At 37.8% G+C, this 8,385-nt stretch overlaps 1 non-coding gene across 1 annotated transcript; it reads left to right on the top strand.

Moving 5' to 3' along the window:
* Positions 1 to 342: 342 nt before the first annotated feature.
* LOC104453500 lies at positions 343 to 8,032 on the top strand. Its single transcript, XR_005553077.1, has 9 exons — positions 343 to 521; positions 668 to 796; positions 4,113 to 4,215; positions 5,068 to 5,115; positions 5,369 to 5,466; positions 5,558 to 5,672; positions 5,791 to 5,873; positions 6,795 to 7,359; positions 7,815 to 8,032. It is a non-coding gene; the product is annotated as an uncharacterized LOC104453500 (transcript).
* The last annotated feature ends 353 nt before the right edge of the window (positions 8,033 to 8,385 follow it).

Here is an 8,385-nt window from a genome sequence, read left to right as displayed (position 1 = left end):
AATAAAAATAATTTAAAAAATAATTTTTTAAAAAAAATAATAAATTAATTTTAAAAAATACAAAATAATTAAAATTCGATTTTTTTAAAAATAATTATTTTAAAAATTATAAAAATTATCCATTAAATTTGTATTTGTATAAAACCATTTTAGCAATATCATTTTAAAAATATATATATAAACTTTTTTTAAATTTCGTTAAATGGGTCGGGTATGGGTCGGATACGGGTTGGGTCGGGTATGGGTTAAAAAATTATAATAAATTTATCATAGGGCAAAGTTTATGATTCTTGATGACTTTTTCCTAATAAAAACCTCCCCAGTTTTTTAGTCAAAGGTCACCCACGCCCTCCGCCTGTCTCTGTGCCTGTCTTTCTTCCCATAGAACAAGCCAGGGACAGTGTGCTAAGCAACAGAGCGAGGGAGAGATGGCTGCGGAGAGCAGAGCTCAGAGGAGGATTCAATCTCTGTATCGTCATCTTTCACCACAAGCTTCTGATGCGAGCTCCCTTCTTCAACCGGTCAGTGTGCTCTCTCTCTCTCTCTCTCTCTTCCTCCCTTCACGCGGGTGTCTGCTTTTGTTTCGTTTGCAGAAAATGTTTGATGTAGTTGGCGCTTAGTTGATGTCGTGATTTTTTATTTTGGGTTTCTGGTTTTGATGATGAAGACTGTACTGAGAGCAGAGCGTTTAAGCCTTCGAGATGGTAGAGAAGCTGTGGTAATCGGTGGTATGGTGTTGGACATTCATGCCCTTCCTTTTTCTCCTCCTGCTCCCGGAACCACAACCCCTGGCAAAGTAAGTTTATTTTCCTTCGCTTATCTGTTTGTTCAGTCATTCTTATTCTGTTTTTGGTGAAATTTTTTTGTGGGATGTTTACCTTGCTTGTAATGCGAGTTTAAGAATGAAATTTATCGACGCTGGCTGCTTAAAAAATGCCAAATTGGGCATCAATTTTTTGTGCTCTTAGTCTGGATTTCAGTTGAAAGAGAGGTGGGAGTACTCTAATTTGGTCCATTTGGGGAAATTTCGAAGTTGCTGGAGTAATCTAACAAGTGCTAGTCTCTGTAATATGGGTTGACGCTGGTCTCTGTCAATAACATGGAGAATAATAGGAGAGCATCATGTAAAGATAACGCAGGAATGGAGGATAGACCCAACTAGTCATAAAGAATGAGAAAGGTTGAATTGCGGAAAACATCAGGATTGTGAAGATATATAATAGGACGCACAGTCTTGTGTCAACTTTTGCCCATTTAAGGATACGTTTGTAGAAGGGAGAAACTGGTTTAGAAGTAGGTCGTTTTGTCTTTGGAGGAGTGGGTTTCTGCTTGGATGATTGTGGTGGAGAAGGTTTTGGAGATGTGTAATAGTAAGTGGTAGAGCAAGATACCGGATGTGAGTAGTTGCCACTGTATTCTCCAACAGGTCCAATGGTTGTATCTCTGTCTTTCCCTCTATTAAAAATTTCATGCTCAGATAAATTGCACTTCTTTCTCTTGGAAGGCCTATCGTGCTTGTCTTCTGGAGGGTTGGCAGTTCTCACACTGGCAATCTAGATCCCAAAAACAATGGCCTGTATGAGGATCCTTGAAGTATACAAGAGTTGTACTTGATAGTTTTTTTTTTTTTGGTCAAAAGGTACTTGATAGTTGATAGGCTCTATTTTAAGTCTTCCTCCTTCACCATTTTCTTCTAGTATGTAAGGCTGCATCGTCGAGATTGTAGGAAAGATGGAATAAGAGTTTTTTATTTTCTCTCAAGTGATCAATTTTGGTGACCACACTGCCGTGCTTTTTCTTGGTGAATTTTCACTCTAAAAGCTATATTAATATTACTCTAGAAACTGTATAGGCTAAACTTTTTTATAGAGCTTTTCATAGCTAGTCACCCAGGTATCTGGAAGGAGTTTAACTAACTTTGAACAAGGAATCTATCTTGCAACATGATGCACAAAGTCATCTATGTTGTGTACAGAGATCAAAAGGGCATTCTTTGCTCTTGGTAAGGTTAAGTTTGTGGCATGGTTTTGATCTCTGTGCACCATTTAACTAGCGGAGAGTTGCCACGATTGAATATGGATTCTGTGGAGCTCCAATGTTTTGCCCTCTAGCCCAAAAATATACTATTGTCGGCCATTAGTATAGGCTAAAGTGTTTTGTTTGCTTTATTTGACATCTCTTTCCTAAAAGTGTGAATTACTGTCCTGTAAGAGCAATTTTTCAATAGCGGTTTGTTAGTATTATTGTAGTAACAAAAGTTTGTATTGTCCTTCAACCTTGCTTATATGAGGCTAACTTCTCTAAGAAGTTGAATGAGATGTGAAGTTTGTAAACTTATGGCCTATATACACATTGTTATGGAATTCTAAAACACTTTTCTCATTCTTGAAGGCTGATGTCATTAAAAGTTTAGAGTTGCATGATTAGTCCGATAAGTTGAAACATGGTTTCATGAGTTTGCTCTTCACTTGCCACTCTATGGATCCTATGGTTCCAGATGTTTCTGAGTTCTAAGAGCCTTATGATAAAGATGAATGGCATCTGGAGACCAAAAAAAAACAAAAAGGTCCCTTTGAGTAAGGGTAGGGCCGTGTAGTGGGATAATATTTCTATCTCAAATAGTCATTTGTTGATACCATTAACCCCTCATGATATCATAGCCATCTTCATAAAAAAATCGGACTGAGATTATAACCCTAGGCCTGATAATGCATCGTTCCTAAGAGGAAGAATTATCCCATCATGACTGACGTTCCTCAGAAAGTAGTACTACTAAATGTGTAGATGCTCTATTACTCTTGATTCCTACCTCTTTAATCCAACGCCTCCAAGATCAACTATTTTAGTGAGATATCTTACCTCAATGAGAATAAGATCTATAATACCTATCCCTCTTATAAATCCATATTTTGCTTGAGTTAAACTAGCTTCTTTTTCACCAATAAATTCTATAAGAAAGCTTATTCACTATACTCCAAAGGATGTCAAGAGAATACGTTTGGTCAACCTGCTTTGATCAACATCCCTTTCCAGCTACTCAACATGAACATTTTGTGAACCTTTAAATCTCTTCTGAGTTCCTGCGCAAGTGGCTCTAACAAGGCTATAGCACCTTCGCTTTGGTGCTATATGCCTTGCTCTTTCCTTCCATGGTCATAAAGGATTGCAAGTAGTGGCCTGCATCGCACTAGTTGATACTAGTTCCTCGACTATCAACATGCTTGCATTGGCGTAGTTGAAACAACTCTCAATGCTAGATTTGTGTTTGTAACACTATTCCCAAACTTCAATATAGCTCTTTCAGATCCTAAATTTCTTTTTGTCTTGAAGGTTCAATTACAAATCACTAAATGTCCCCTGAGTCCAGATTTGACTGTGGCAACTAGATGGTGTACAATTCACACCATAGACTTAACTTTGCCAGGAGCAGAAGATGCCCTTTCCATATTTGTGGACCATAAGTAGATGACTTTGTGCATCATATTCCAAGACAGATTCCTTGTTCTGAGTTACTCAAACTCCTCCCTAATACCTGGTTGACTAACTACAAAAACTTCATCAAAATGTTCAGCCTATACAGTCTTCAAAGTCAAAATTCATCAAGAAAAAGGATGGTAGTGGGTCGTCAAATTTGATCACTCAAGAGAAAATGAAGAAGGCTCTTCTTCAATTTTTCCTACAATCTTGATGATGCAGCCGTACATACAAGAAGATGAAGGTGAAGGAGAGACTTGGAATAGTCTTTCGACTCTAAAGGACAACCCTGTACTTCAAGGATCCTCATACAGCTCATTGCTGCTGGGATCTAGATTGCCAGTGCAGGAAGTGTTATACCCCTCCACAAGATGAGGATGACAGGCAGCCTTCAAGGAGAAAGAAGTGTAGCTTATCTGAGCATGAATTTTTTCATAGATGGAAAGATGGAGATCCAACCATTGACCCAGTGGTGAAGATATTGGTAGGTACTGGTACCAGGTTTCTTACTCTGCCCCTAAATATTACACATCTCCAAAACCTTCTATGCCGACAGCATCAGTTGAGAACCTATGTGAGAACACACTACACTGTTCAGTACTTTCTGTGCGAGTCTATATCTGACAGTGGTCTTTTAGGTTCACTATGTTTTAGGAGGTGTAGCAAGGAATATTGCCGATTGCATGTTGAAGCTGGGAGGAAAGCCCTTCTTCATCAGTGCTGTGGGCCTTGACATGGCAGGTTAGTGTAGCACATCTTTTGACCCAAAAAAAGAAGAAGAGTATAGCACATCTGAATTAGCTTACGTACTTTCTGTTTCAGCAAGACTTTCCGAGGCACCGTTTTGGCTCAATTAATTATTTTGGCTTATGAACTCGATGCATGGCCACCTAGGACATAATGTTTTGTAGAGTTTCAGCATAAAGGTTATTTAGTATTGGTCTTGTTCAATTTCCTTCTTGTCTTAAGCTATGGGACATGGAGAAAAATACCAGGTAAATCTTTAAGCTCCATCTTTATTAAAAGACGCGATAAAAGTAAAGAACCTACTATCTTGTCTCAATAAAAGTGTGTAACTTTGTTTTGGGCCTTGACTATGTCTATGTCCATCCTATCTGCTTCTGTTGTAATTTGAGAGAGTTTCCTTTGGAATCACAAGGTATATATGGTCAAGCCTAATAATTTTTAGGATAAAAAATAGTTTTTTTAAACAATCATCTGTTTATTGTAACTGGAATTCTTGGGTATGCCAGCCTGATTCTAATCAGGATCAAACATCCTGAATGAGATCTTTTTGGAGGTCTGCGAGTGATTAGAATTGGCCATTAGGATTTTGCCAAATGTCGTCTTCACTTTCAAGATTGAGAATTTGCGAGTAAACTGTATATATTAAAGGTACTAAGATTTTTTAGAATGTTTTTCTTTTTATTTAATCCACCTTGATTTAGTGAATGTCTGTTCATCCTTCGTGCATGGTTGTAGGCCACCAAGGTGGGCAAATTCTCTGTCATTTCTTTATTTATTAGTATTCTTGTTGAGGTTTCTGTGTCTTCCCACGATTTTGCTAACATTATCCTGTGCCCTATGTATCAGGGAATCACTTGTTGGAGCATTGGAGATCTACTGGGCGTCCTATTGAAGGTTAACATGATCAGTTTAACTGCTTGTCTGACATGCCTAGTAAAATCTGCTAAATAGATAATAGTGATGAAATTTTGCTATATTTAACAGAAAGGTAAGTACATAAAATTTATTCTTCTAATTGTTCTCTTTTACTTCACTATAACAATGAACTAGCTACTCTCCTCTTTCTTTGGCTTCAAATAAGTTATAGAGATGCATGTGCTGTTCATGAATGTGCTTCTCGTTCTTAAACTCAGCAATTTCAAGGCAGGTATCCTTCAAACCCAAGATATTACAACTGCTGTGGTCTGCTGTGTACTTGATCCAAATGGTGAGGTAGCTGCTGGTGTTGCAAGCTTTGAGTCAATTGTAAGTTAATTTTGCTAAAAACATATCAGGTTGAGCAGGCATACTTGTGTTCTCTCTAAGATCCATAAAGGCACTCACGGTTGACCTTTAGGAGAAATTTCTCACTGCTGAGTGGATTCAACAATTTAGATACGAGATCTCTTCTGCTCCAGTAGTGATGGTTGATGCTAACCTCAACGATCATGCTCTTGAAGCTTCTTGTCGATGTAATTCTAAAGATTCAACGTACTTTGATTTTTCATCTGTCTTGATTATATGATCTACTCTGAGTCAGTTGAAAGCTCTTCAGAATTCACTTGGTTTTTCTTTGAATTTTGTTCACAGTGGCTGCAGGAGATAACATTCCTCTGTGGTTTGAACCAGTATCGGTTGCCAAATCCAAAAAAATTGCTTCTATCGTGAAGTATGTGAGTGCTTCGCCTTGTGGTGTGCATTTACTTTCTTTTGTGCTGTTTTCTATGTGCTGTGTAAGCATATTTGAGTCTGAAGTTGATAAACAATCGGATAAGTTCAATAATTTTTATGGAATTCACGAGATGTCAATCTCAAATTTCTGACTCTATTGCTAATGGAGTAGTTGATTACCATCATCGTTAGCACCATACTGACAGAGAGCAAAATGGGAAATACTATGATGAGAAAAGTTCAGTGCTTCAAATTGATTAATGCAGACCATTAGTTGTGTACACTGGAAAATGATAGCAGTCATTTTCAACATATTTCATAGAATTGCCTACCATCTGCATGGATATGGAGAAAAATGGTGAAAGTTGTGGTTTGGGTTGGAGAATTCGGCATGTAGCATATCAAGACAAAATTTAGTGGCTTTGCATAGACATTTGTTAATAATGCATGTCCAATTCATAGTCTGCTGATTCCATTTCCATAAGTCAGGATGGCTGGTGATGTTATGCTTCCACTAGGATATTAATTTGCATTCTAGATGAGTTGAAGGAAACTCTTCCATAGTGAATACACTTAAGTGTGATACACACATAATCTTTTCTTAAATCAACTAGGAAATTATAAACCATACATCATACACAATTGATTTATGTTTGTGATATTGTTGAACTTTGACAAGATCTCACTTTTAGAAAAAACTGACCGTGTCGAGTTCATATCAATCAGGCATGAAATAAAATGTTACTGGTTTACATAGTTGACTTTTGGTTTTGGCATCCCTTTCAGCTATGAAAACAATGTGACATTAGGAGAAACGAAATTCAGTTCACATGGGCATAGTTTAAGAGTGGCATTAAGTGGTTCCTAGATTTTGAAAGCTTCATCTTGGAGACTGCTACTGACACAGAATGGGCTCTTCGCAGGTAACTTACGTATCTCCCAATGAAGATGAGCTTTTTGCAATGGCAGATGCTCTATCTCCTGGGAAGTTATGTGGTTTGAGTGAAAGGTATAGGAGTGAAAAGAATTGTCTTGCAGAATCTCACATCAATATGCTAAAACCCGCAATTGTTCTTTTGCTTGAGAATGGCATAAAAATTGTAGTCGTAACCATAGGTGCTCGTGGAGTATTTCTATGCTCTAAAGAGGGGTCTATATTGATGAGAGCCGTTGTGGAGAAACCCCAATGCCTTGGGATAAGTTCAGAACTCCACAAATTGATCTCATCTGATTGCCCTTCACAAAAGTTTCATGATGCCAAACATATTGAGGGAACCTCTCGTCTCTTTGCTTTGCATCTTCCTGGCCTTCCTGCATCTGTTAAAAAGCTTACTGGGGCTGGCGATTGCTTGGTGGGTGCTACACTTGCATCGATATGTGAAGGTTTGAACATTATACAAGCCATCTCAGTCGGTATTGCAGCAGCAAAAGCCACTGTCGAGGCAGATTCGAATGTACCTTTGACGTTTGATTTAGTTGGAGTTGCAGGTATGAATATTCTTTCAATAAAGATGGCTGGAAATTTATGCATTCTTGGATATCCTATCAATTTGGTTTGATTCTACTTTTTTTTTTTTTTTTTTTTTTTTCTTTTGATTTACTTCTTTTGTTGTGTTAATTTCAATAATTTCAGTAGAGTAGGTAAGAAACAAATTGGTGTAATGGAAATTAGTGTGACTCATCAAGGAAATATATGGTGCAACTTGTAGAGGCTGTTTTTGAACAAGATATCTTCTCTCAAAAGGTACAAGCTAATGAATGTGCTGAGAATACTGTAGAGCTGCATTTTGCGCTATATTTTGTTATCCAAGACACGAACAGAATAAATTGGAAAAACTTTCGTTAGTTTAAGCATGATGCTGGATTCCTATTATCTTTAGGAAATGGATGTGAAATAATATGTAATGAGGCCAGGAATGATTGTGCCTAAACTTCCTTGGCAGATGATGCTAGGTCGGTGTACTCAGCTGCGAAGGTTGTTTATAATGGACCAGTGTAAGCTGCTGCTATCTTCAAGATAATGATGATTGTCGAGGGACTGGTGCAGCATTGGACTCAAGACTGCTCATTGTTGGTCAACTTGTTTTGTTTTTGGGCTTCCATTTGGTACATTGGTAGTGTAAGGTATTTACTCCACAAGTAGAGTTGAGATACTGACATATTCAGTTTCTGGTACTGCATCAGTTTCATTGTAGATGATTCATTTTATGGTTTTAATAAACATCACCTGCCATTTATTTCTTTTTCCAGCAGAACAAATTTGTTGATTCAGTACCATTTATTCAAGAGTTGGGGCCTCGGCGGCATCTGTATGTTTCATCCAGTGCGATGTTTTGGTTGCCACGGCATGCTTACCCCCAACCTGCAGATTCAGATGCCTGCAAAGATCTCTTATGTTTTTATCTTCTTCCGAATTCCAAGGCTAACCATCTAATGTTCCAGCCAGAATGATGAAATGACATTTGAAGCGATGAGGCTCTCGGTCTCTTACTTAGAGTAGACCAAACTGATCTT

Source organism: Eucalyptus grandis, chromosome 7, assembly GCF_016545825.1.
Source record: "Eucalyptus grandis isolate ANBG69807.140 chromosome 7, ASM1654582v1, whole genome shotgun sequence".
In the NCBI taxonomy this organism is placed as follows: Eukaryota; Viridiplantae; Streptophyta; class Magnoliopsida; order Myrtales; family Myrtaceae; genus Eucalyptus; species Eucalyptus grandis.
This window is presented reverse-complemented; position numbering and strand designations above follow the sequence as displayed.